This window comes from Equus asinus, chromosome 21 (genome assembly GCF_041296235.1).
Source record: "Equus asinus isolate D_3611 breed Donkey chromosome 21, EquAss-T2T_v2, whole genome shotgun sequence".
Classification (NCBI taxonomy): Eukaryota; Metazoa; Chordata; class Mammalia; order Perissodactyla; family Equidae; genus Equus; species Equus asinus.
In genome coordinates this window covers 75,730,388-75,756,813 of record NC_091810.1, presented here as the reverse complement: position 1 = coordinate 75,756,813, position 26,426 = coordinate 75,730,388, and the positions used below count along the sequence as shown (strand labels likewise).

General features: G+C 36.3%; 1 protein-coding gene across 2 annotated transcripts in view; it reads right to left on the bottom strand.

The window, feature by feature from the left end:
- The window catches only part of TBC1D5 (TBC1 domain family member 5), a 564,348-nt gene that overhangs the window by 518,976 nt on the left and 18,946 nt on the right, over window positions 1-26,426 (bottom strand). The gene's annotated exons all lie outside the window — the stretch shown is intronic.

Sequence of the window (26,426 nt, the reverse complement as noted above, 5' to 3'; positions counted from 1 at the left end):
ATAAATCAGTCTTCATTTAACATTTATTTAAAGTTTTCATTCACCCACAGTGTAGTACTCTTGAAATCCATAAACAGTAGATCCCAAACTATGATAGCCTTTCCCACAGAAATAAGAACTTTGTACTGTGTTTTTGACACATTTAAGGGAATAAATCCAAACAATATTTAAAGAGAAAGAAACTAAAATTAATCGAAGTATTTCATATAATTTATCTCAATGAATTCTCCAGACAACCTTTCAAGTTAGGTAATATTTTACCTATTTTACAGTCAAGTAAACTGAGACCCAGTAAGACTATGTACACTACCTACAGTCCCCAAGTGGCGGGGAAGATTCTAACTTTGTCTATACAACTTCCATATGAAGGTTTGTTGAGAGAGACCTCCTAAATTTGAGCCCAACCTAAAAAGTACAGCAAATCCTAAAATATTGTAAATTGGTGAGAGCAATGGTTCTCAAATGGGGGCAATGTGCCTCCCGAGGGACATTTGGCAATGTCTGGAGTCATTTTTGGTTGTCACAACTGCGGAGTATTACCAGCATCTCATAAGGAGAGATCAGGGATGCTGCTAAATATCCTATAATGCACATTATAGCCCCCTACAAAAAAGAATTATCTAGCCTAAAATGTGAATAGTGGTGAGAGTGGGAAACCCCGGACTGCAGCAAAATGATTTATAGTAGTGTACAGTTTTCCTACTATAAAATAATACATATTTCATTCACGGATGTAAAGTCTTAGTTTATATATGCAGGGGAATACCCTGGATAAAAATGTGTATACTTGGAAAATGGGTATATGGGAACTCTTTGTACTTTCTGCTCAATTTTTTTTTCTTTTTTGAGGAAGATTAGCCCTGAGCTAACTACTGCCAATCCTCCTCTTCTTGCTGAGGAAGACCGGCCCTGAGCTAACATACATGCCCATCTTCCTCTACTTTATACATGGGACGCCTACCACATCATGGCTTGACAAGCAGTGCCATGTCCGCACCCGGGATCCGAACTGGCGACCCCCGGGCCACTGAGAAGCGGAACATGAGAACTTAACCACTGCGCCACCAGCCAGCCCCTCAATTTTTCTTTAAACCTAAAACTACTCCAAAAAAAAAAATTTATTACATTTTTAAACGTGTATCCTTCACTTATTTTGCTAACGTTATGAACAATTTTCTTAGAATACTAAAAAGAAATGTCTATAGTTATAAAAAATATTTTTTAAAAATTTCATTTATCAAAATTTTTCTAAGAAAGTTAATATGAGAGCATTACAAGTCACATTTATGAGCTGATCTTGTCTAAGTGACTAGCCAAGATAGTTAATAATATTAAAAACTTAGAGGGCTTCCAAGGATTATTTTGATACAACATATAACCCTCAATGTTTGTGGTTGCCTTTTTTTTTTTGCCTAAAAGCTATCAAGCGTTTTCTGAAATAATATTTGTGATAATTATTAAAAGCACTTGAGAACAAAATTCAACAATATAATTATCAAAGAGTTCTGGAAATTATGCATCATTTTAAGGGTTTTCCTTTCAATACCAATTAATCACCTCTCCAGTCTCAAAGTAAATTTGGGTTTCAACATGCATCTAGAATCTACCATGACACAACGCATGTTTCCTTACAGTTGACCTATCATATTACTACCTAGAGCATTAAACAATGCTATCCTTTATCAGCTAAGATTAGGTCATATGCTTCCCAAGCCAAAACAAATTTTTTTAATAATAACAATGACTTGAGAGAGAAAAAAATAAAGGGAGAGAATTTCTCCCAAGAAAATGTTCAGAAGTAGACAATCAAAGGCTGATGTGGCAGCTCCAAACACTGAGGACCCTAGTTCCTTCCATCTTTTTGCTCTACCATACACTGTTTCTATTCAGTCACCTCATGCCCCAAGAAAGCTATAGGAATTCCAGCTAAAACATCCATATTGCAGGAAGCAAAAGAGGAAGGGGAAAGAAAGGCCCACCCCACTCCCTTTTAACTCTCATATTATATTTCAGCTTACAGCATACAAACCCTAACTTAGTCCTTTAGCCACACCTAGCCACCTGAGAGGATAGGAAAAGCAGTTTCCAACATTCATAATGATGCTCAGCTATAAAATTAGGGTTCTTTTTACTAAGGAAGACAGGTAGAATGAATTTTGCAGGGCATATTACAGGACACAGACTGCAATGGAGTAAAATGAAAATGGGAGATGTACTTAAAATTTTCAAAGAAAATGGGAGATATACTCAAAATTTTTCATTAGAGTGGTTCACTGCAAATTATATGTATATGTATGTACGTGTGTGTGTGTATAGGACAGAAATCCTAAATGTTTAATAGGGGAATGGTTAAAATAAATTTGGGGATAATCTCAGAATAGAATGCTATGTTGTCACTAAACATCACTTTAAGAATTTCACTGATACAGAGAAATGTTCACAACACTAAATTAAAAAGAACAGGCTATGAAACATTTCAGATAACCTCTATTTTATATAAATATATATACATACATATACAAATATATATATACACACACACAGTATATATTTATATATACATATAAGCACATCATACATCTATATCTAGAGAGACTGTCACCATATCAAAGTCAAGAGAATGGAATTAACCTAAATGATAATAGTGGTTTAGGCTTTGGAAACTATAATTAACTTTCATTTTCCCCATAATTTTCATTACTTTCTAATTTTTCTACACTGAACACACAGTATGCTTATGATTATTTTTCATTAAGACTTTGGCCTAGATGAGAAAGCACCTTATAAAAGTAGTTAGATTCAAGCTTCAATTTATTTTGTTAGTTGTAATTTGCTGATAATAAAAAAAAAAAGTGGAGAGGAATCTGTAACTGAGCTGTATCTTTCCCAATTGGGGCAAAACATACACGTTTCTCTTAAATTGATACTAAGAAGCTAATCTCTCTGTGCCCAACTTGTTTTCAACTTACTGGCTTTCACATATCATATTTGTCAGCTTTACACAAGTCACTCCTAAACAGATGCTACATCCATCTTTCCTAACAATTTACCCTGACATATTGATTACTTTGCTCATCTCACTCTGTAGAACTAATCATTCATATTTCAAGCTTCTACAAATTCTTCTACTTTCTATAGGTCTGTCTATTTTTTTATTTCTACTCTACTGCACATTTTTCTGGTTACTTAAAATAATGGATACATCCAACAGAAATTACATCTCTCATATCTTGATAACTATCTTGCACAGTCTTGAAGTTTCCAGAGTTATTACTGGGTATACACATTATTGTTACATCAGTATTAATCCTGTTGTCTGGAGGTCTAATAATTACCATTACTAGAGTTTCAAAATTGAGAACACCTCAAAGTTCTCCACTTTTCTAGAATGATTCAATTTCCTAAACCCACATTACTACCATATAAAAGATGGAAAAATAAGGAAAAAAGCAAGCAACAGACACATGTAAAACTACTAACAAGTACACGGGGTTGACCAAAATAGAAAACAAACAAAAAAGTAAAATATATGGTCCCCACCATTTAGAACTTGGGAAAATAAGACGGATACACATACATACACACACACACACATATAACACGGAGGATGGGGGGGGAGATAGAGGAAGAAATTCACAACCAAATGTAAAAAGGTGCAAGGGTACAATCCAGACAATATGTACTACAGAAACTCCGGAAGGTAAAAGCCACAGGCAGGGATAATCAGAGAAGGCTCTTCAACTGAGACCAAATTCATATAGCGCTAGAACAGTGGTTCTCAACCATGGGAGATTATTGCGCCCCAAAGGACATTTGGCAATGTCTGGAAACACTTTCGGTTGTCATAAATGGGAGGTACTATTTGCACCTAGTCGGTGGAGGCCAGGGATGCTGCTAACATTGTAAAATACACAGGATAATCTCCCACAAAAATTAATTCTTCAGCCCAAAACGTCAACAGTGCCAGAAGGAGCAGGTGGAGAGAAAAGAAGAGAGAGCATCTGAACAGGATGGAATGACATGAGTAAAAGAATGGTAGCTACACTACATGATGTCTTTAATAAGCCATAATATGGCTAGTGAAACAACAATGGGGAAACAAGATTAGAAAACATAACTGGGTCTAAGATTGGACCTGCACAAGAAGTCTGATAGATCACAGAGATAAAGAAAACAGTTATTATAATAACAAAAATATAAGAGAGCTGAGGCACAACATAGCAACATCTTGATAAGACTAAATTGTAGATAGATGGAGACATTGATTCCCAGCAGTATGACAGACTAGATACCTTGATACTATTAGATACAACTTTTAAAAGGCCGAGTGGTTAAGTTCGTGCACTCTGCTACAGCGGCCTGGGGTTTCGGTGGTTCAGATCCTAGGCATGGACATGGCACCACTTATCAGGCCATGCTGAGGCGGCATCCCACATAGCACAACCAGAGGCACTCACAACTAGAATATACAACTACATACCAGGGGGCTTTGGGGCGAAGAAGAAAAAAACAAAAGAAGCAGACTGGCAACAGATGTTAGCTCGGGTGCCAATCTTTCAAAAAAATAAAATAAGTCAGAGGTGCAATCTTTTTTAACGAACTGCCTGGCTAGCAAGAAGGGACAGTATCTACAAAAGCTATAAACAAAATGAAAATAGAATAAAGAAAGCCAGAAACAAGCTTGCATCCTGAGAGTATGTGCCTAGCACTGGTGAAACTGAGCTTACATTTTGATGGCTACAAGGCTCAGGAGACAGACTAAAAAAGTGTATCAAAAGGAAACACCTAAATAAAACTGTTTCTCCAAAGGGCTACATCCTCATGTTAGCAGCAAAAAAATCACCACAAAGATTTCCCTCCTGTTACCCCTTGATGCTCATCCCTCGCCCCCACCACTCCTAACCCCTGTCAACCACTAATCTGTGTTCCATATCTGTAATTTTGTCACTTCGAGAATGTTTAACACTGTACCCACAAAGTGGAACCTTCACAAAGGTTCTCAGACCAAATTCACACTACTTGTATAATCCAAATAAACGCATATGAAGATGTCATTTAAAGTGCTCTTAAACTGCTTGTACCCCCAGAAATCTGGAGGAAGCACAGGAAACTTCTTGGTCAAAGAAAGCAACTTCAATCCAGGCCTCACAGAATCCAACAACTCCCCAAAAAACTCTACTCAAATTTTTATTTTAAAAATCACAAAACAAGGATACCAGACAACAATGAATGAGCGCCAACATAAACAAGAGACAGGAGAATTAGACTACAGACCCTTCAATGATTAGAAAAATCATACAATAAGGATGTTTCAAGTAATACAAAGGCTTAAATATATATATACACATAAATAAAACCTCAAGAAATAAAAAACACAGGTAAAATTCTTACTTCAGTGTAAAAGTTAACCAGTAGAGTCAATACAAATAGAGAAAGAAATAGTAAATGAAAAGAAAGACTTTCAAAACCTACCTAACATGCAGTTCAGGGAAACAGGAAAATATGTAAGAGCAGTCGAGAGATACAAAGAACAGAATGAAGAGGTCTAACAAAATACTTCTGAAACTATCTGTGATGAAGGACCATTTTTAAAACTGCCAATCCACTGCAGAAGAAAACTTCTGTAAAATGCAATAAAAGCGAATTTCTTTTTTAAGAAAATTATGTGCTTACATGCCATAGTGACAACAAGTTGCTATCAAGTTTCTAAATGCTTACGTTGAATTTCTGGCCCTAACTTATCACAGACCAATAAAATCAGTTTGAAGACCAGCACTTATCTGAAGACCACACTTTGAGTAACAATGATCTAAATCACAAACAGATCAAGATTAGAAAAGACTATAAAGGAGAAAAAGAATATAGATAATATTCAAATAGATAACGGTTGAAAATTTTCCAACTAACTGAAGATGCAGATGGACAGTCTAAGATGCAAGGAAAAAAACAGATAGTAAAGGTATAAGTAAACACACGGGTAAATCCTTCTCAGTGCAGAGAGAGGCCACATCGCCACAATTACTGCAACACAATCCCAGACCAGCGTTTTCTACCATTTTTTTAAAAAAACCAAGAACTCAGGGGGGATGTACTCTAAACAAACAAAAGAGACACAAGTGGACTTAGTAAAGAAAGTTATTAGAGACCAACTTTCAAGAGCTAATGATTTCCTTTCCCTGTGGAAACACTCTATCCTTACTGCCAAAATTGTGTTTATTAAATTAGAGTTATTTTTAATGTGCAACTTTATGAAAAAAATTACAATCTTATATGAGCAGAGGCTGAATATATTTTCAATTATATTGAAATGAACAGGATTCCAATTTCCATTAACAGTTCTTTTCAACGTGAGGTGAGCTATATAATAGTATACCTATCAGCATACTTTACCTATCAAATCCTCTAAGCATAACAGATTCTTTTATTTCTAAATGCAGTCCATATAAAAGACCCTGCTCAGACATCTAGCAGAAATCAAACATAAATTCAAACCAACTTGGTAAAAGAGAAATTATGACATCACACCTCCTGAGAAAGAATCGTAACTAATATCTGTATAAATGTTTGGTCATTCTTCAAATATTTGACACACATCTAACTGACGCATCACAATAACCTTATGGGATCTTAGTTTTATAGAACGGATATAATAATGGCTAAAAGCTTAGAAAGTGACAGAACATGGTGAACAGCGTCAAAAAATATAGAAGAAAAGGTATGTAAATTGAATGTAATAATATCAAGAGAAAAAGATAGCCAAAATCTAATCAACAGCTGCTTGTTAGCATCATTCCCTATCAGATGAAATTGAAAGGACAATCATTAGGTATGCATAGCAAATAAACTAAACGAAATGATGTATTAACCCATTTGATTCAGTGCCACCAAATTAAAACAATTTAGCAAGATATTTTTTAAATTAATTGCTTATTGAATCTTAGTAAGATTCATATGGTGCTACCTCTAAGACTATGGAAAAAGAATTTAAATAGAAAAAAACTGGGCTGAGTAATTAAAACTTCCATCAGGTAAAAAAGTAAGTAAAGGCTGAGCGAGGCAAACATTGTCATCCATACTTAACCATGAAGAACTCCAAGTCCAAGCCATTTGGAAAAGCTCAGGAACAGGTCCCTTAGATAACACTAAAAATTAACGTACTTTTAAAATAGATTTTTAAGTAAAAGCAAACTGCAAAGACATTTTTATTTCATTTATAAAAACAAGCCACAAAACCAAAATTCCTTATCATAAACATATGCAATAAATTAAAATTGGGGGAAAATAAAGGCTAAAATCACTGATACCTGGAGATTAACATTCTAAGTCAGAGAATCACAAGCTTTCCCACCAAAACATCCTTAATAAGTGCCCCAATAGACAATGAATTCATATATATGAGGGCCTGGGAACAGAACCCAAAATTGCTAATAGTAATCATCAATTTTCTTCAGCATTAAGTATTATTTTACAATAATTGTGTTCATTCTTTCCCATTCTGTAAGATCTCAATAAAATTCAACTTGAAAAAAAATGCACCATTTTATACTACTACGTCACATATCCAGCGCTAAAAGGGACACAGCTCAAGGGTCTCACTCTTCTGCTCAAACCAGAACTTCATGCCTTTCTTGGAGGAGCACATTGTTTTATACCTGAAGGAAAACTAATTCTAATAAGTTTCTACGTTTAATCAGCTGTTCCTTTCCATAAATGTTGAATCCACCAAAGAATCGACTCCACCTTTGCACACACGCACCACTAGGAAGCTATTCTTTTAAAACTTTTTAACCAACATTTATTTCTTGAACAGTTCATCTTTAAAACGTACTGCAAATTACAGAAAAATAATTGGTAACCATGCTATGGACAACTCTTTTTCAGTAATTAAGGATTAACTCATGTTAAATTGCAAATATTAGCAAGAAAATCAAATGGAGATAGTTCATGCCTTGTTCTCACCTAATTATGAAAATTATCTAAAAAGGTTATATGATTTATTTCAAATCCTATATAGTTAGGAGTCATAACTATTCATAATTATACATTTGAGTTTAAATTATCTTAAATTAAATATTCTGAATTTGAATTATCTTTATGAATTTTATAATTAAGCCATTCTTATAATTTGTGTAAAATCCTTTAACAAAAAAATTAGATCTAATCTAAAATTTTAAGAATTGTATTTTTTTAAACCACGTCATTAATTCTCAGTCACCTTTTGATTAGATTGACATTTATATGTAAAGAGATATAGGTTATTATTTTTGCATTTAAGTTCTTTCTAACAAAGATAAATAAAAATCATTAACTAAAGGTTATTTTAAGTTTTTAAATTTAAATTAGAGGGTTTTCCAAACTTCAGGATAATTTTTGGCAAATGCTTTTTGTTTAAAATTATAAACTTCTACATAATTATAAATGCAATTTTAATCTGTTATTTAATTTGACATAATTTAAATTCAAAGCTATCATGAATAGTCATAACTTTTAATTACACTGTATCTGAGATACTTATTTTTATATCACGTCAAGGAAAAAAATTACAGGTCATGTACTATCTCCACTTCATTTTACTATCAATATATTTTATCATATATGAAAACTGATTCTTGTGTTCTGAAAAGAACATAACTGGGTATGCCAATATATCCATTTTCTCTCTTCAATAACATTTGCAAAAACTTTCACAGTTAAGCATAACTTATTCAGAAAACGTTTCCGTTAAGATTTTAAAGTATATTTTATGGGTAAAGTTCCTAGAATCAACTTAGATACCTAAATTTAATTTCATGAATAGTTACTGGAAAGATTAAACTACTATAATAAAATACTTTTACAACAACAATAAAAAAATCAAGGCAACAAAAACGTTTAAATAGGAGAAATATTTCATGTTTCTGCTGAAGGCCCAATTATTTATGTATATTCTGACACACAAAAATCAGGTAAAACAAAATAAACAGTTGTTGGGAGTTCTTTATGATAGCTTTCACTTGTTGTGAATTAAGCACAAATTTAGTGGTTAATGTTCCTCAATATAGCTTCTCAACAACCGTACACAAACTAAATAAACAATGAATACATAAAAATAGTTACACTTCTCTCCATAAGAAGCCAAGTTAACCTACCGGACAGGAAGAATCAAAAAAGAATATGCTGTACTAAGTACTATGAAATCCGAATGCAGGTAAAGCTGCACATGGAACTCAAGGATGATCTTTTCTTGAGTAATTTTAGAACTATAAACAGAAAATAAACATTAATATTACAAATACTCATGGTCCTACCAACCCAGAATTTATAACAAATGGTATCCATATTATACATTCAAATTCACATAAGTATGAAACCATACTTGCTTCACTTTATATATATTTATAAAAGAGCAACTAGAGATAAAGTCCACTGTTCCTCATCCCCAGTGCCACTCCTCTCTTCTCACCTCCTTATTAGCCACCACTATCTGAGACTGGCATGTAGCCTCCTAATTCATTTCCTACATTTTTATCTACATATTTAAATAACATTGTGCTTTGCACATTTTTTCAATTTCCATAAACGGTACCGTACTGAAAGTACTTGATTTTTTTCCATTCAACATTATGTTTGAGATTTACTGACGGATATTTCATTCCTTTTAACTATTACAAAGTACTGAATCATTTATGCATACCACATTTTATTTATCCATTCTTCTACTGATGCACATTTAGGTTGTTCCTAATTTTGCACTATTAGAATGCTTTAACGAATATCCTTGAACAAGGCTCTATGTTCACATATAAGAACACGTGAACTCTGTTCTCTAAAGCAAGGTTTCTCAACCTGAGCACTATTGGCATTGTGCACTGGATAATTCTTTATAGTGATGGGCATCCCTGACCTCTGCCCATGAGATGCCGATAACACTCCCCAGATATGGCAACCAAAAATGCCTCCAGGGATTGTGAAATGTTCCCTGGGAGGTAAAACTGCCCTGTTTGAGAACCACTACTCTAAGGTCTATATGAAAGTAGAATTTCTGAGTTAGACATATATTTTCCATTTTACTGAATACTGCCCAACTCTTCTCCAAATAGCTGTATTAATTTATACTCCCATCAGCATATAAGACCACTGGTTTCCAAATATCCTGCCAAAACTTGATAATGTGTGACAATTTAAATTTTTCCAATAAAATAAATCATTAATTTTCCAAAGGAAACTGTTATTGCAGTGTATAAGTGGTACAACAGTGCCACGTCTAAGAAATTATAACATAAAAACTGTAAATTTAAATAGGGGAAGTGATCTACATTATACTTCCTTCTCTTTATTTTACTTTGCCTTTTTCCTGCTAGGTAATCACTTCTTGACATTGATGCATATTAGTATTAGTATACTGAATTAATTCTAACTTTATAAAGCTTACTTTTCCCAGAAGCTTCAAAATTATGATTCTTGGTCCACATTTCTTAAAACTTTCCGTTCAACATTATGTTTGTTGAATGGTTCATACAAAGTCTTAATAACTCACTTGAAATATATCAATTGATATCATCACTTATGGAAGGTTCACCACCCTCACATTTCTAAATTGGTGGTCGCCAAATATAAAAGTAGGTTAGAGATACACAATTGGACATCCACAATGGAAATATCTATTACCAAACTCCCTATTTGTAAGAGAATCTATTGATTCTAAAACTGGAATCAGACAGAATCAAGGTGGTGAACTAAATGCACATTCTAGCCTATCTTATACCAAATCCACGGAAATTGGATCTGAAATTTGTAGTTCCTGTTTTCTAGCCCCCTGTAAAGATCAACTGTAATTCCTACTCATCAGTTCTATGAGATGCCTTTGTTGCTTTTCAATATAAACTCTCCTTTGGGCTAAGCAATCTTGTATGGGTTTCTGTTATTGGCATCCAAAGAACCTTGTGTAAGACAGTGACACACTGAAATAATAATGATTCCAGACATAACCAGACTAGAAAACCAGAAAATAGACCAGAAACTAAGACAAATACCATACAAAGATAGAAGATAAATCTTAAATGGAAAAAAAAAAAAGAATCTAGTACAATTATTGCAAAATACAGGAGTTTCTTTGAGAATGGTCCAAGTACAAAAAGCTATGATATTCAAAACTAGGGGGAGTTTAAAAGCTATCAAGAGCATGAAAAGTAAGAACATCCAGGCAGGCTACTTCCCCCACCACTTATCCCCAAACTCCAAGGCCAACTAGCACATAAGAGAGGTACATGTCCTCCACAAAAGGAGGAGTGAGTGTGGGTCCTTAGGTAAGACCAAATTGTAGAAGCTTGTTGCCCAACCTAAAGAATATGTACCTCGACAGAGAGTGGGCGGAGCAAAATGGCGAGGTGAGCTGACCCGGGATTCTCTCCCCTCCAACATACAACAAAAGATTGGAAGAACTGAATTTCAGAGAATAAACATAATGCCAGCTCGTTAGAGACCTACAATACCAAGAAGGCGGAGATCATAAACCTTGCAGACAGCCTCGGAGGTGCTGGAACGGTAGGACAGAACATCGCTCCCTCGCCTAGAGTCTGCGATGGCTGCGGCGCGGGTCGGGAAGGAGCGGGGGAGGGGCCACGCCACCGGGGGATCATCCAGGACTCCTGCCGCTGGTTCAGTGGAGACCCGCTGATGGGGGGAAAGCTTCCGTCCGCGAGGACCCTATAAATCAAGGACCTTGGGAGGCCAGAGAACAGAACTGATCTGAACCCAGACCGGCTTGTGTGAGTAACAGCCCCTCCCCCCCAACAAAGCCAGTGGGCGCAGCCATCTTGCCCCAAGGCGGAGAGCTAACACGCCACTCTCGACCCCCATCTAGTGGCGACAGGCTGTAACTGCAACTGAATTCTACCACCATGAGAAAAAACCGCTCCTCTACCATCCAGCAATTTATAAAAGCCCCAGACCAGAAGGAAAACAATAAAAACACAGAATTAAGTCCTGAGGACTTGGAATTAGGTAAACTAAGTGATAATGAATTCAGAGCAGCTATAATCAAAAAACTCAATGAGGTAGAGAGAAAGATAGACAAACAAGCCGAGTTCTGGAGTTACTTCACAAAAGAGATTGAAATCATAAAGAAGAATCAAACAGAGTTACTTGAGATGAAAAACACAATGGACCAGATAAAACAGAATACGGATTCCCTGAATGCCCGTGTAGACAACACAGAGGAGCAAATCAGCATAATCGAGGACAGACAGGCTGAATGGTGCCAGACAGAGGAAGAAAGAGAACTAAGAATTAAAAAAAATGAGGAAAATCTCCGAGAGATAATGGATTCAATGAGGAGTAAGAACATAAGGATCATAGGAATTCCCGAGAATATGGAAAAGGAAAATGGAGCAGAAAGTGTGCTTAACGAAATTATTGAAGAGAACTTCCAAAATCTAGGGATCAATGGAGAAATGTGTGTAGAGGAGGGTTTTAGATCTCCTAGATTTGTCAATGTAAAAAGACCTACTGCAAGGCACATAATAGTAAAGCTGGCAAATAGGAATGATAAGGAAAGAATACTCAGGGAAGTAAGAAAAAAAAAGAGAATAACCTATAAAGGAGCCCCTATCTGACTGTCAGCGGATTTCTCTACAGAAACCCTACAAGCTAGGAGAGAATGGAGTGATATATTCAAAGCTTTAAAGGATAAAAACCTTCAGCCAAGAATACTCTATCCAGCAAGAATTTCCTTCAGATATGAGGGAGAAATTAAATCTTTTCCAGACAAACAAAAGTTAAGGGAATTTGTAACTAAAAGCCTCCATTACAAGAAATCCTCAAGAAGGCTCTCATACTTGAAAAAAGAAAAAAGGGACAAAGGGGACATAATCCACAGACTAGGGAGACCGATGGATAGAACCAGAACAGAATAGCAAATATTCAACTATAGCATTAGGGTAAAAATAAGGAAACTACCAAAACAAGGACTATCTTAGCACTCTAACTACAAATTAATAAGACGAGTTGTAATAAAAAATGAAAATAATTATTTAGGAGGGGAAGAGCAAAGGGTCTAAATCAGTATTGGTCGAGTAAGTAAGAGACCACCAGAGAATAGACTATATTATACACGAGATTCTAAATACAAACTTCAAGGTAGACACTAAAACAAAGTACAGAACAGAGTCACAAATCATAGATAAGGAAAAATCTAAGAAACCCAGCATAAGAAATTGCAGTATTAAATGGGTAGTCTAAAGCACACAGGAAAAGAAACACAGGAAAACAAGATAATGAGCGACAGATTGACAGCATTAAGTCCACATGCATCAATAATCACTCTCAATGTGAACGGATTGAACTCTCCAATAAAAGGACACAGAGTGGGAAAATGGATTAAAGAACAAGATCCAACAATTTGTTGCCTCCAAGAAACATACCTCAGCCCCAAGGACAAACACAGACTCAGGGTGAAGGGGTGGAGGACAATACTTCAAGCAAATAGCAAGGAAAAAAAGGCAGGTGTTGCAATTCTCATATCAGACCAAGTGGATTTCAAAATAAGACAGGTAAAGAGAGACACAGAGGGACAATATATAATGATCAAAGGGACACTTCATCAAGAAGAAATAACATTTATAAATATCTATGATAAAACAACTATTAACAGACCTAAAGGAAGATGTTAAAAACAACACAATAATAGTAGGGGACCTCAACACCCCACTCACATCAATGGACAGATCATCCAGACAGAAAATCAACAAGGAAATATTGGAGCTGAATGAAAAACTAAAACAATTGAACTTAATAGACATATATAGATCACTCCACCCTGAAGGAGCTGAATACACATTCTTCTCAAGTGCACATGAAACATTCTCTAGGATAGACCATATGTTGGGAAACAAGGCAAGCCTCTACAAATTTAAAAAAATTGAAATAACAAGCATCTTTTCCGATCATAGTGCTATAAGGCTAGAAATTAATTACAAGAAAAGAGCTGAGAAAGGCACAAAGATGTGGAGACTAAACAACACACTACTGAACAAGCAATGGATCATTGAAGAAATCAAAGAAGAAATAAAAAAATACCTGAAAACAAATGAAAATGATAGCATGCCATACCAACTCATATGGGATACAGCAAAAGCTCTATTAAGAGGAAAATTCATCGCAATACAGGCACATCTTAACAAACAAGAAAAATCCCAAATAAGCAATCTTAAAGCACACCTAACTGAACTAGAGAAAAAAGAACAAATGAAGCCCAAAGTCAGCAGAAGGAGAGAAATAGTAAAAATCAGAGCAGAAATAAATACTATTGAAATGAAAAAGGCAGTAGAAAGGATCAATGAGACAAAGAGCTGGTTTTTTGAGATGATAAATAAAACTGACAAACCCCTAGCCAGACTTACAAAGAAAAAAAGGAGAAAGCTCAAATAAACAAAATCAGAAATGAGCAGGACAAATAACAACAGACTCTGCAGAAATACAACAGATTATAAGAGAATACTACAAAAAACTATATGCCAACAGAATGGATAACCTAGAGGAAATGGATAAATTCTTGGACTCCTACAATCTCCCAAAGCTCACTCAAGAAGAGGCAGACAATTTGAACAGACCAATCACAAGGAAAGAGATTGAAACAGCAATCAAAAACATCCCAAAGAATAAAACCCCAGGACCAGATGGCTTTCCTGGGGAATTCTACCAAACTTTCAGAGAGGATTTAATACCTATCCTTTTCAAGCTATTCCAAAAAATTAGGGAAGATGGAACACTTCCTAACACATTCTATGAGGCCAACATCTCGCTGATACCTAAACCTGACAAGGACACCACGAAAAAAGAGAACTACAGGCCAATATCACTGATGAACATAGATGCAAAAATTCTAAACAAAATTTTGGCAACCAGAACTCAGCAATTCATCAAAAGGATCATACATCATGATCAGGTGGGATTCATACCAGGGACACAGGGATGGTTCAACATCTGCAAATCAATCAACGTGATACACCACATCAACAAACTGAGGAATAAAAACCACATGATCATCTCAATAGATGCAGAGAAGGCATTTGACAAGATCCAACAGCCATTTATGATAAAAACTCTGAACAAAATGGGCATAGAAGGAAACTACCTCAACATAATAAAGGCCATATACAACAAACCCATAGCCAACATCATAGTCAATGGGCAAAAACTGGACCCCATCCCCCTGAAAACAGGAACGAGACAAGGATGCCCTCTATCACCACTCTTATTTAACATAGTACTGGAGGTCCTGGCCAGAACAATCAGGCAAGAAAAAGGAATAAAAGGAATCCAAATAGGGAGGGAAGAAGTGAAACTCTCGCTGTTTGCAGACGACATGATCTTATATATAGAAAACCCCAAAGAATCCATTGGAAAACTGTTAGAAGTAATCAACAACTACAGCAAAGTTGCAGGGTATAAAATCAATTTGCATAAATCAGTAGCATTTCTATACTCCAGTAATGAAGTAACAGAAAAAGAACTCAAGAATACAATACCATTCACAATCGCAACAAAAAGAATAAAATACCTTGGGGTAAATTTAACTAAGGAAGTGAAGGACCTATATAATGAAAATTACAAGGCCTTTCTGAGAGAATTGGATGACGACATAAGGAGATGGAAAGACATTCCATGTACATGGATTGGAAGAATAAACATAGTTAAAATGTCTATTCTACCTAAAGCAATCTACAGATTCAACGCCATCCCAATCAGAATCCCAATGACATTCTTTACAGAATTAGAACAAAGAATCCTAAAATTCATATGGGGCAACAAAAGACCCCGAATTGCTAAAGCAATCCTGAGAAAAAAGAACAAAACGGGAGGCATCACAATCCCTGACTTCAAAACATACTACAAAGCTACAGTAATCAAAACAGCATGGTACTGGTACAAAAACAGGTGCACAGATCAATGGAACAAAATTGAAAGCCCAGAAATAAAACCACACATCTATGGAAAGCTTATCTTTGACAAAGGAGCTGAGGGCATACAAGGGAGAAAAGAAAGTCTCTTCAACAAATTCTGCTGGGAAAACTGGAAAGCCACATGTAAAAGAATGAAAACTGACCATTCTTTTTCACCATTCACCAAAATAAACTCAAAATGGATTAAAGACCTAAAGGTGAGACCTGAAACCATAAGGCTTCTGGAAGAAAACGGAGGCAGTACACTCTTTGACATCAGTATTAAAAGGATCTTTTCGGACACCATGCCTTCTCAGAGAAGGGAAACAATAGAAAGAATAAACAAATGGGACTTCATCAGATTAAAGAGCTTCTTCAAGGCAAATGAAAACAGGATTGAAACAAAAAAACAACCCACTAACTGGGAAAAAATATTTGCAAGTCATATATCTGACAAAGGATTAATATCCTTAATATATAAAGAACTCTCGCAACTCAACCACAAAACATCAAACAACCCAATCAAAAAATGGGCTGGAGACATGAACAGACATTTCTCCAAAGAAGATATACTGATGGCCAACAGGCACATGAAAAGATGCTCATCATCGCTAATCATCAGGGAAATGCAAATCAAAACTACACTAAGATATCACCTTACACCCGTTAGAATGACAAAAATATCTAAAACTAATAGCAACAAATGTTGGAGAGGTTGCGCAGAAAAAGGAACCCTCATACACTGCTGGTGGGAATGCAAACTGGTGCAGCCACTATGGAAAACAGTATGGAGATTCCTCAAAAAACTAAAAATAGAACTACCATACGATCCAGCCGTCCCACTACTGGGTATTTATCCAAAGAGCCTGAAGTCAGCAATCCCAAAAGTGCTGTGCACCCCAATGTTTATTGCAGCACTGTTTACAATAGCCAAGACGTGGAAGCAACCTAAGTGCCCATCAACAGACGAATGGATAAAGAAGATGTGGTACATATATACAATGGAATACTACTCAGCTGCAAAACAGAACAAAATCATTCCATTTGCAATAACATGGATGGACCTTGAGAGAATTATGTTAAGTGAAATAAGCCAGCGAGAGAAAGATAATCTGTGTATGACTCCACTCATATGAGGAATTTAAAACTATGGACGAAGAACAGTTTAGTGGATACCAGGGGAAAGGTGGGGTAGGGGGTGGGCACAAAGGGTGAAGTGGTGTACCTACAACACGAGTGACAAACATTAATGTACAACTGAAATTTCACAAGATTGTAACCTATCAATAACTCAATAAAAAAAAAATATGTACCTCAATATTTTATCATTAAAGGCTTCTGAGAAACTGTTTAAATGATCAAATCAGTGTTTTAGGAAGATTAATCCAACACTAATAAGAAAGATGAACTAAGGAGAGGGAAGAATGCAGACAAGAAGGACAGTCAGGAAATAGTGCAGGCATGTAAGGGTCTGAAATCCAGAGACCGTATGAACAGAAAACACAGTTAACCTAGATAAAACAATAAGAATACAAAGAACTTGTTGAATACCTTAACGTTATGACAGAGGAAAAGAAAAGGTAGAGACTGCTTTATTCACTGATTTGTTCATAAAATACTTATAAGCTTTATTACAATATCCCTAGCACTTAGCATTATTAAATTAATCTGAGGATAAAGAAGACAAAAGTAACCCTAAGATTCTGGGTCATGATTTACTATGATTTACAGAGTTATCACAATATTCCTATGTCCAGCTATCAACAAAAAAAAAAATCATAAGGCATAGAAAGGAACAGGAAAGTATGGCCCATTCAAAGGAAGAAAATAAACTGACAGCAATTCCCTGAGGAAGTCCAGACATCATACTGACTAGATAAAGGCTTTAAAACAGTCTTAAATTTGCTCAAAAAGCTTAAAGAAAACATGAAAAAGAATTTAAAAAATCAGAAAAATGATGTATGAATGAAATTAAAGTATACATAAAGAGAAATCATAAAAAGGAGGCAAACAGGAATTCTGAAACTGAAAAGCACAATAACTGCAATGAAAAAAATAACTAGAGTGTCTCAAGAGCAACTTTAGCAGGCAGGAGAAGAATCAGTGAACTTGAAGATAGGACATTTGAATTTATGTAATCTGAGAGACAGCAAAAAAGAATAAAGAAAATTGAACATAGCCTATGGGACCCGATGGGACACCATCAAGCCAACCAACATACACGTTATGGGAGTCTCAAGGGGAGAAAAGAGAAGGGACAGAAAATATTTGAAGAGGTCAAAAAGCTTCCCAAATTAGAAGAAAGCCATGAATCTACAATTCCAAGAAGCTCAGTGAACAACTAGGTAGGATAAACTCTGAGACCCATTATAATCAAACTGGTGAAACCCAAAGACAAACAGAGAATCTTGAAAGCAACATGGGAGAGGTGATTCATCATGTACAGGGAGTCCTCAATAAGATTAACAGCCAATTTCTCATCAGAAACCATGGAGGCCAGAAGGCAGTGGGATAACATATTTAAGTATTGACAGAAAAAAACCTTGTGATGGTTGATTTTATGTGTCAACTGGACTGGGCTATAGGGTGCCCAGACATTTGGTCAAGCATTACTCTGGATATGTCTGTGAGGGTGTTTCTATCTGAGGTTAATATATGAATTGGTAGACTGAGTAAAGCAGATTGCCCTCCATAACGTGGGTAAGCTGAAGCCACTGAACCTAAACTGAACCAGCCAACCAACTGAAGCCCTAAACAGAACAAAAAGGCTCAGTAAGAAGGAACTCCTCCTGCCTGACAGCCTTAAGCTGGGACTTTGGTCTTTTCCTGCTTTTGGACTCAAACTGAAATATTGGTTCTTCTTAGATCTCGAGCTTACCAGCTTTCAGACTAGAACTTTCATCTTTCATCTCCTGGTTCTCAGGCCTTCACACTCAGACTGGTACTACAACATTTGCTCTCTTGGGTCTTCAGCTTGTCAACTGCTGATGCTTGGGACTTCTCAGCCTCCATAATCAGATGAACCAATTCCTTATAATAAATCTCTCACTAAATAAATAAATACAAACACACACACACCCCCTACTAGTTCTGTTTCTCTGAAAAATCCTGCCTAATACAACTGTCAACCAAGAATTGTAAATATGGCAAAACTGTCCTTTAAAAATAAGGGAGAAATTAAGACATTCCTAGATAAACAAAAGCTAAAAGAGTTCATTATCACAAGACCTGTCCTACAAGTAATGCTAAAGGGAATCCTTAAGTCTAAGTGAAAAAATACTAGAAAGTAACTCAAAGCCATATGAAGAAATACGCCAGCAAAGGTAAACACATGGGCAAATATAAAGGCCACTATTATTGTATTTTCAATTTGCAATCTCATTTTTATTTCCTATAAGATTTAAAAGACAAATATATTAAAAGATTTATAAATCTGTGTTACTCGTATACAATGTACAAACGTAATTTGTGACAAACAACATAAAGGGGAGAAGAACAGTGTGTTACAGGAGCAGAGATGTGTATGCCACTGTAGTTAAGTTGGTATCAATTTGAACTAGACTGCTAAAAATGTAGGATATTAATACTCATCCTCTCAGTAAACACAAAGAAAATATCTAAAAATATACCCAAAAAGAACTAGGGAGAAAATCAAAACAGTTCACTACAAAAATCAACTAAACACAAAAAAAGACAGTAATGGAGGAAATGAGGGGCAAAAAAAGTATAAGAGATACAGAAAACAAATTTAAAAATGGCGGAAGTGCTTCCTTATCACTAGCTAAATATAAATGGAGAACACCCAACAGAACTAAGAATAAAAAGTTCTACAATAATATTTGGAGACTTTTATCTCCTACTTTCAATAATGTCTGGAACATCTAGGAAGAAGATCAATGAGAAAACAGAGGACATAAACAACACTATAAACCAACTAGATCTATCAGGCATATACAGAACACTCAACAGAAGAGCAGAATACACATTCATCTTGTGTGCATATGCAACATTCTCCAGAAAAGACCATGTTATGCCACAAAACAAGTCTCAGTAATTTAAAAATACTGAAACCATACAAAATATCTTTTCCGACCACAATGGACCAAAGCTAGACATCAATAATGGAAGGAAATTTCATAAATATGTAGAAATTAATACAGTCTTAAACAGCCAATCAGTAAAAGAAAAAATCACAAGGTAAATCAGAAATTAGAGATGAATGGAAGCAAAAACACAACATATCAAAACATATGGAATGTAGTAAGGCCAGTGCTCAGATGTTTATAGCTATAAATGCCTACATTAAAAAGAAGAATGATGAGGCCGGCCCAGTGGTGCAGCGGTTAAGATCACACGTTCTGCTTCTCAGCAGCCCAGGGTTTGCCGGTTCGGATCCCGGATGCGGACATGGCACTGCTTGGCAAAAAGCCATGCTGTGGTAGGCGTCCCATGTATAAAGTAGAGAAAGATGGGCATGGATGTTAGCTCAGGGCCAGTCTTCCTCAGTAAAAAGAGGAGGATTGGCAGTAGTTAGCTCGGGGCTAATCTTCCTCAAAAAAAAAAAAGAAAGAAAGAAAAAAGAATGATATCAAATCAATAACCTAACTTTAAAACTTGAGGACTGAGAAAAAGAAGAGCAAACTACACCCAAAGCTATCAGAAGGAAGGACAGAATAAAGATCAGAGATAAATAAAATAAATAAGATACAGAATCAACAAAACCAAAAATTGCTCTTTGATAAGATCAATAAAACTGACAAACTGTTAGCTAGAAAAAAAGCACAAAAAAAGGAAACAAATAACTAAAACCATAAATTACAGTGGAAATATTTCTATAGGTCTTAGAGAAATATAAAGGATTATAAGTGGGGCTGGCTCTGTAGCATAGTGGTTAAGTTCGCACACTCCGCTTCATTGGCCCGGGGTTCACCAGTTGAGATCCCAGGCGTGGACCCACATAATCAAGTCATGCTGTGGTGGCATCCCACATACAAAATAGAGGAAGACTGGCACAGATGTTAGCTCAGCAATAATTTTCCTCAAGCAAAAAGAGGCAACAGATGTTAGCTCAGGGCCAAACTTCCTCACCAAAAAAAAAAAAAAAAGGAAAGCATTATAAGAAAACACTGTGAATAATTGTATGCCAACAAATTAAATAACCTAGATGAGTGAACAAATTCCTAGAAATACATAAATCACTTAAACTGACTCAAGAAGAAATAGAAAAATCTCAATGACCTAAACTACTGAAGAAACTGAATCAAAAACCTCCCAACAAAGAAAAGTCCAGGACCAGATTGTTTCATTGGTGAATTACACCAAACATTTAAAGAATTAACACCAATTCTTTTCAAACTCTTCCAAAAAATTAAAGAGGGAATACTTCCTAACTCATTCTATGAAGCCAGCATTACCCTGATACCAATGACAGACAAAGGCATCACAGGAAAACTAAAGACCAGTATCTCTTGTGACTATAAATGCAAAAATCCTCAACAAAGTTCTACCAAATTCAATTCAAGAGCATATTAAAAGGATTATACACCATGATCAAATGGGATTTATCCTAGGAATTCAAGGATGACTCAACATAAGAAAATCAGTGTAATACATATTAACAGAATGAAGGGGAAAACAACACACAATCATATCAGTTGATGCAGAAAATACATTTAACAATATCCAAACCACCCTTTCATGATAAAAACACTGAGAAAGCTGGGAATTGAAGGGAACTTCCTTTACATGATAAAGGGCACTTACGAAAACTCCACAGCTAAAAGCATACTCAATGGTGAAAGACTGAACTATTCCCCCCTAAGATCAGGAAAAAGACTAGGATGCCCATTTTTACCACTGCAATTCAACAACGTACTGGAAGTGCTAGCCAGTGCAATTAGACGGGAAAAAAATAAAATGCATTCAAATTGGAAAGAAAGAAGTAAAACTATCTCTATTCATAAGTGAAATGATCCCATATATAAAACAAAATCCCAAGGAATCCTCAAGAAAGCCACTAGAGCTAATAAATAATTTCAGCAAAGTTGCAGGGTATAAGATCAACACACAAAAATCAGTAGTGTTCCTATATACCTGCAATGAATGACCCAAAAGGAAACTGTTATTCCATTTACAAAAGCATCAAAAAGAATAAAATACCTAGACATAAATTTCGCCAGGGAGGTGAAAGATTTATACACTGAAAATTACAAAAGATTGTTGGAAGAAATTAAAGTCGGCCTAAATGAAAAGACATTCCATGTTCATGGGTAGGAAAACTTAATATTGTTTAGATGTCAATACTACCCAAAATGATCTATAAAGTCAATGCAATCCCTATCTAAATTCCTACAGCCTTTTTTGCAGAAATGGTAAAGTCTATAGCTAAGCTGTACAGAGTTTATTTTGGAGGTGATGAAAATGTTCAAAATGGACCTTAGTGATAAGTGTACAACTCTGCGAATATCTTAAAGCCAATGAATTTTATATTCTAAATAAGTGGATTGTTTGGCATGTGAATTATATCTCAATAAAGCTGTTAAAATATAGTTCTCCCTCACTCTCTAATACTCTCCCTTTATACTCTCTTCATGGATCTCTACTCTGAAATATATTCAATTATAACCTCATCTAAATGATATCCTCTAAATCTTTCTGATCAGCCCTGACCTTTCTCCTGACCTCCAGACCTGAATTTCCCCACTTCCTATTCCTACCACATGCACGACAGGAGTCAGGTCAGTCACAAAGTTCACATTTGTTTTCCTACTTCAACACACTTGGTCTCGGCTAACAGGTCCTAGTCTCTCATACCAGTAACACTGGTATCTCTCTGCCACCATTACCTAACTCTACCTCTCACATTCAGTCAGTTGCCAATTTCTGTCAGTTTCTACCTCCATAAGATCTTTCTTTCTTTTCCTTTCAATTAATAGTCATTATCTCAAAACAGCACAATTTCCCTTTCTTCAATTCCTCTCCTCTCCAATACAGCACTATATTCCCAAATACAGGTCCAGAAATTCACAATGTAATATGTACTATACTTTCCTCCTCTTAAAACCCTTCAGTAGCTTTCCACTCACTACAGAATAAAATTCCACTTCTCCACAGTTTGATCCTCAAAATCTCCTATAAAGTGGATTCAATCCACTTACCTAATGTCACTACTTCTTCTGTCATTCTTGAGCCCTAAATGTCAGCCTCCCAAAAGCCCTTATTCTGTTAGGCACAACCATGGATTTCTCACCTGGGTGCTTTTTCTTAAGACTTTCTCCACTTAACTAAATTCCAAATCCTCCAAGACCTATGTGCCTTTATTATTCTCTCAAAATATACATTTCCTCAAGTCTAAGATGCTATCAAATTGTAAGACATCTGCCAATTTTAGAAATGTTGAAACTGTGGAAAAAATATATGCTTCAGACACAGTAAAGTACAGTAAATGTCTTCTTCCGCCAAATTCCTTCAATAGTGTATTTCTATTTAACTTATTTCTTAGGCCTTACATTATAACTTAATGTCTGTTCACCCCATTAGATTATAGGCTTCTTGAGGACAAAAATTCTGTCTTCCTCATCTATGATATAGCAGAAATCCTATTAGAGTTTGAGTAAGACAATCCAGACTGGAGTGTGTACAGAAAGAAGAAAACAGTACTAATAACAACACCTATCTCACGTTTATCATCAGAATAAATTAGAGAATATACATTAAAATCAATGTGCAAAGTGGATCTTATTCCAATGCAGGATTTTGGGTATTTTAAAAGATATATTTACTAAAACTAAATGTCACACTGCAAATCTGTCACTCTTCAATATCAGAAGCTACATTAGGGAATACAGGAAATGTTCCTCAAGAAAATTTCTACAGGAAATTACTACATCCCATAACACTTCAGTAACACAGCCATCACCCAGCTCCAAGAGAGCAAAGCACCCTCCCAGTGCCATAGAGCACAGCAGAGATCATGAGTAGTAAGTGGTTCCCATACCTGCTTCGAGAGAACAAGGTCTGTGATGTTCCTGTTTCTAATCCTACAAGAGTGATTCCCAAGGAGAACAAGTAACAGAATATCCAGAAAGGCATGTAAAATTTGAAAACAAAACAGCATTCTATCCATTTCTTTGTTTTAAAAGTTGTATTACTTATTTTGAATTTTCATATAACATAGAAGAGTCTATCAAAGAGGGGCATGGATTGAGAAGCTCAGCACTAGGAGGCACTTAGATGAAATGACATAAAGACACCTTCAAGAGTTTATGTCCAGCACTCTTCTCTTGCCTGGTCTAGTGTAATATCCTCTCAACAGCTCTCCTGCCTCTAGATGGCACCCTCCTGAACTCATTTTCCACACATGGAAAAACAGAGCTAAAATAAGTTATTATCAGGCCACTTCACTACACCTTCAGGAGCTCCCTGTCTGCTTGAGAATAAAAATAAGTTGGCCTCTGGGGCTGGCCCCATGGCCGAGTGGTTAAGTTCACGCGCTCCGCTGTAGGCGGCCCAGTGTTTCGTTGGTTCGAATCCTGGGCGCGGACATGGCACTGCTCATCAAACCACGCTGAGGCAGCGTTCCACATGCCACAACTAGAAGGACCCACAACAAAGAATATACAACTATGTACTGGGGGGTTTGGGGAGAAAAAGGAAAAAAATGAAATCTTTGAAAAAAAAGAAATAACTTGGCCTCTCCCTGGCTCCCCAGTTCCATTTTATGAGCCAAACTTGACCCTCCAGGCAACCGTGACTGAAATTTCTTGCACGTGCTTTAAGCTCTTTCAGGCTTTGGAGGCTTTACACAAGCTTCTCCTCCTTCCAGCAGCATCCCTTCCACCTCTCTTTACCAGTTCCGACCAATCCTTTAAAGCTCAACTCAAGTTTCCAACTCCTGAAAGCATCCCATAATCTACAAGATCGGGTTCATGGTTCCTCCCTTGAGTGCCTACAAAACCATGTCCCCATCTGTAACTTATCACACATTCTATTGAAATTTAACAATTAAAAGTAACCTTTAAAAAAAATTCTCTTACAGTAGACTGTGAGTACCACAAAACCAAGAACCAAGTGTTTTCAACTTTGGAGCTCACTTACCTAATAAAGTGCCGCTCAGTAAATGTTTTAACTGAATTGAAATGCCGATCTTAACACTGGTTTTTGAGAAACTATCTTTCCATTGTCAAAAAAAAAAAAAAAAGAACTGAGAGGTCTTTTTGTTAATTTTGCTTATTTTTTTTTTTAGCAAAGTCTTCTTAATAGCTAACACTGCACAGGTACACAGGTATATTGATGAATATTATAAATTAGCAACACAGTTGTTGAGCTAGTCAACTAAATGCTTTCAGATCCATTCCCCAGACTTACCTGTGCTGCTCTGTATCACAGGCAACTGCTTATTTTCCAAGTAACCGTGCCCCTGGCTTTCAGGAAGATTTGGCCAGTTGGGAGGCACTCCTGGGTGGAAGGCAGGAGAGGGAGAAGCCAGAGGGTATTTCTCCTCCACACTCCCCACTTCCTGACACATCCTTGGCAGAAGCTTTGTCTCTTCCATAACTCCACTTTCCTCCAGACAGTCCTGCCCTTGATGTCCCAGCTCCCATAATGAAGCCCCAGCTATGGCTCCAGCCACTCAGCCCTGGCTTCTGTACTCTGGTAATACCAGCTTTTCTCATCTTCTCCCAAGCCCTAATGGTGTCACAGAGGCTTCCAGATGTTGTTAATATCTGGTTTGTCTCACAGTCCCATTTGGCTTCTCAGCAATCACCTTTGCAGCCACTTCCTAGTTTAATTTTCCTCTGTTGAAAGACCTATACTGGTTACTATTTTCTGCATAGATCCTGACTAATTGTGTTTTTAAATGTCATTTAAAAAAGAAGGATCAAATAGTGTAATGCCTCAGCATACTAGAGCATAAAACTTTTAATCTTAAAAAAGCTTATTACACAAAAATATTCTAAATATAGTAATGGGGGGAAGGTGCAGAGAGTGGGAGAGACAGTGGGAGGGTGAGGGAACCACGTATAAAACTCTTCAAAGTAAAAATAAAGATTACAACATTTTATTCATACCAAAGTGTTCCTCACTGGAACGAAGTCTCTCCTCAGATGCAATGTTTGCGTGAATTAAGTCAATCATTTATAATAAAAATGTCACTTTTGGGGCTGGCCCCATGGCCGAGTGGTTAAGTTCGTGCGCTCCGCTGCCGGCGGCCCAGTGTTTCGTTGGTTCGAATCCTGGGCGCGGACATGGCACTGCTCATCAAACCACGCTGAGGCAGCGTCCCACATGTCACAACTAGAAGGACCCACAACGAAGAATATACAACTATGTACGGGGGGGCTTTGGGGAGAAAAAGGAAAAAATAAAATCTTTAAAAAAAAAAAAAAAGTCACTTTTTAAAAACTTATTTAGTAGAGGGGAAAATTGGAAGGATTATGGGAGTTGTAGTCAGTGCAGACCAAGACATCTGTTTGGAGGAAAAAAATGCTAACGTCCTCCTGTCAG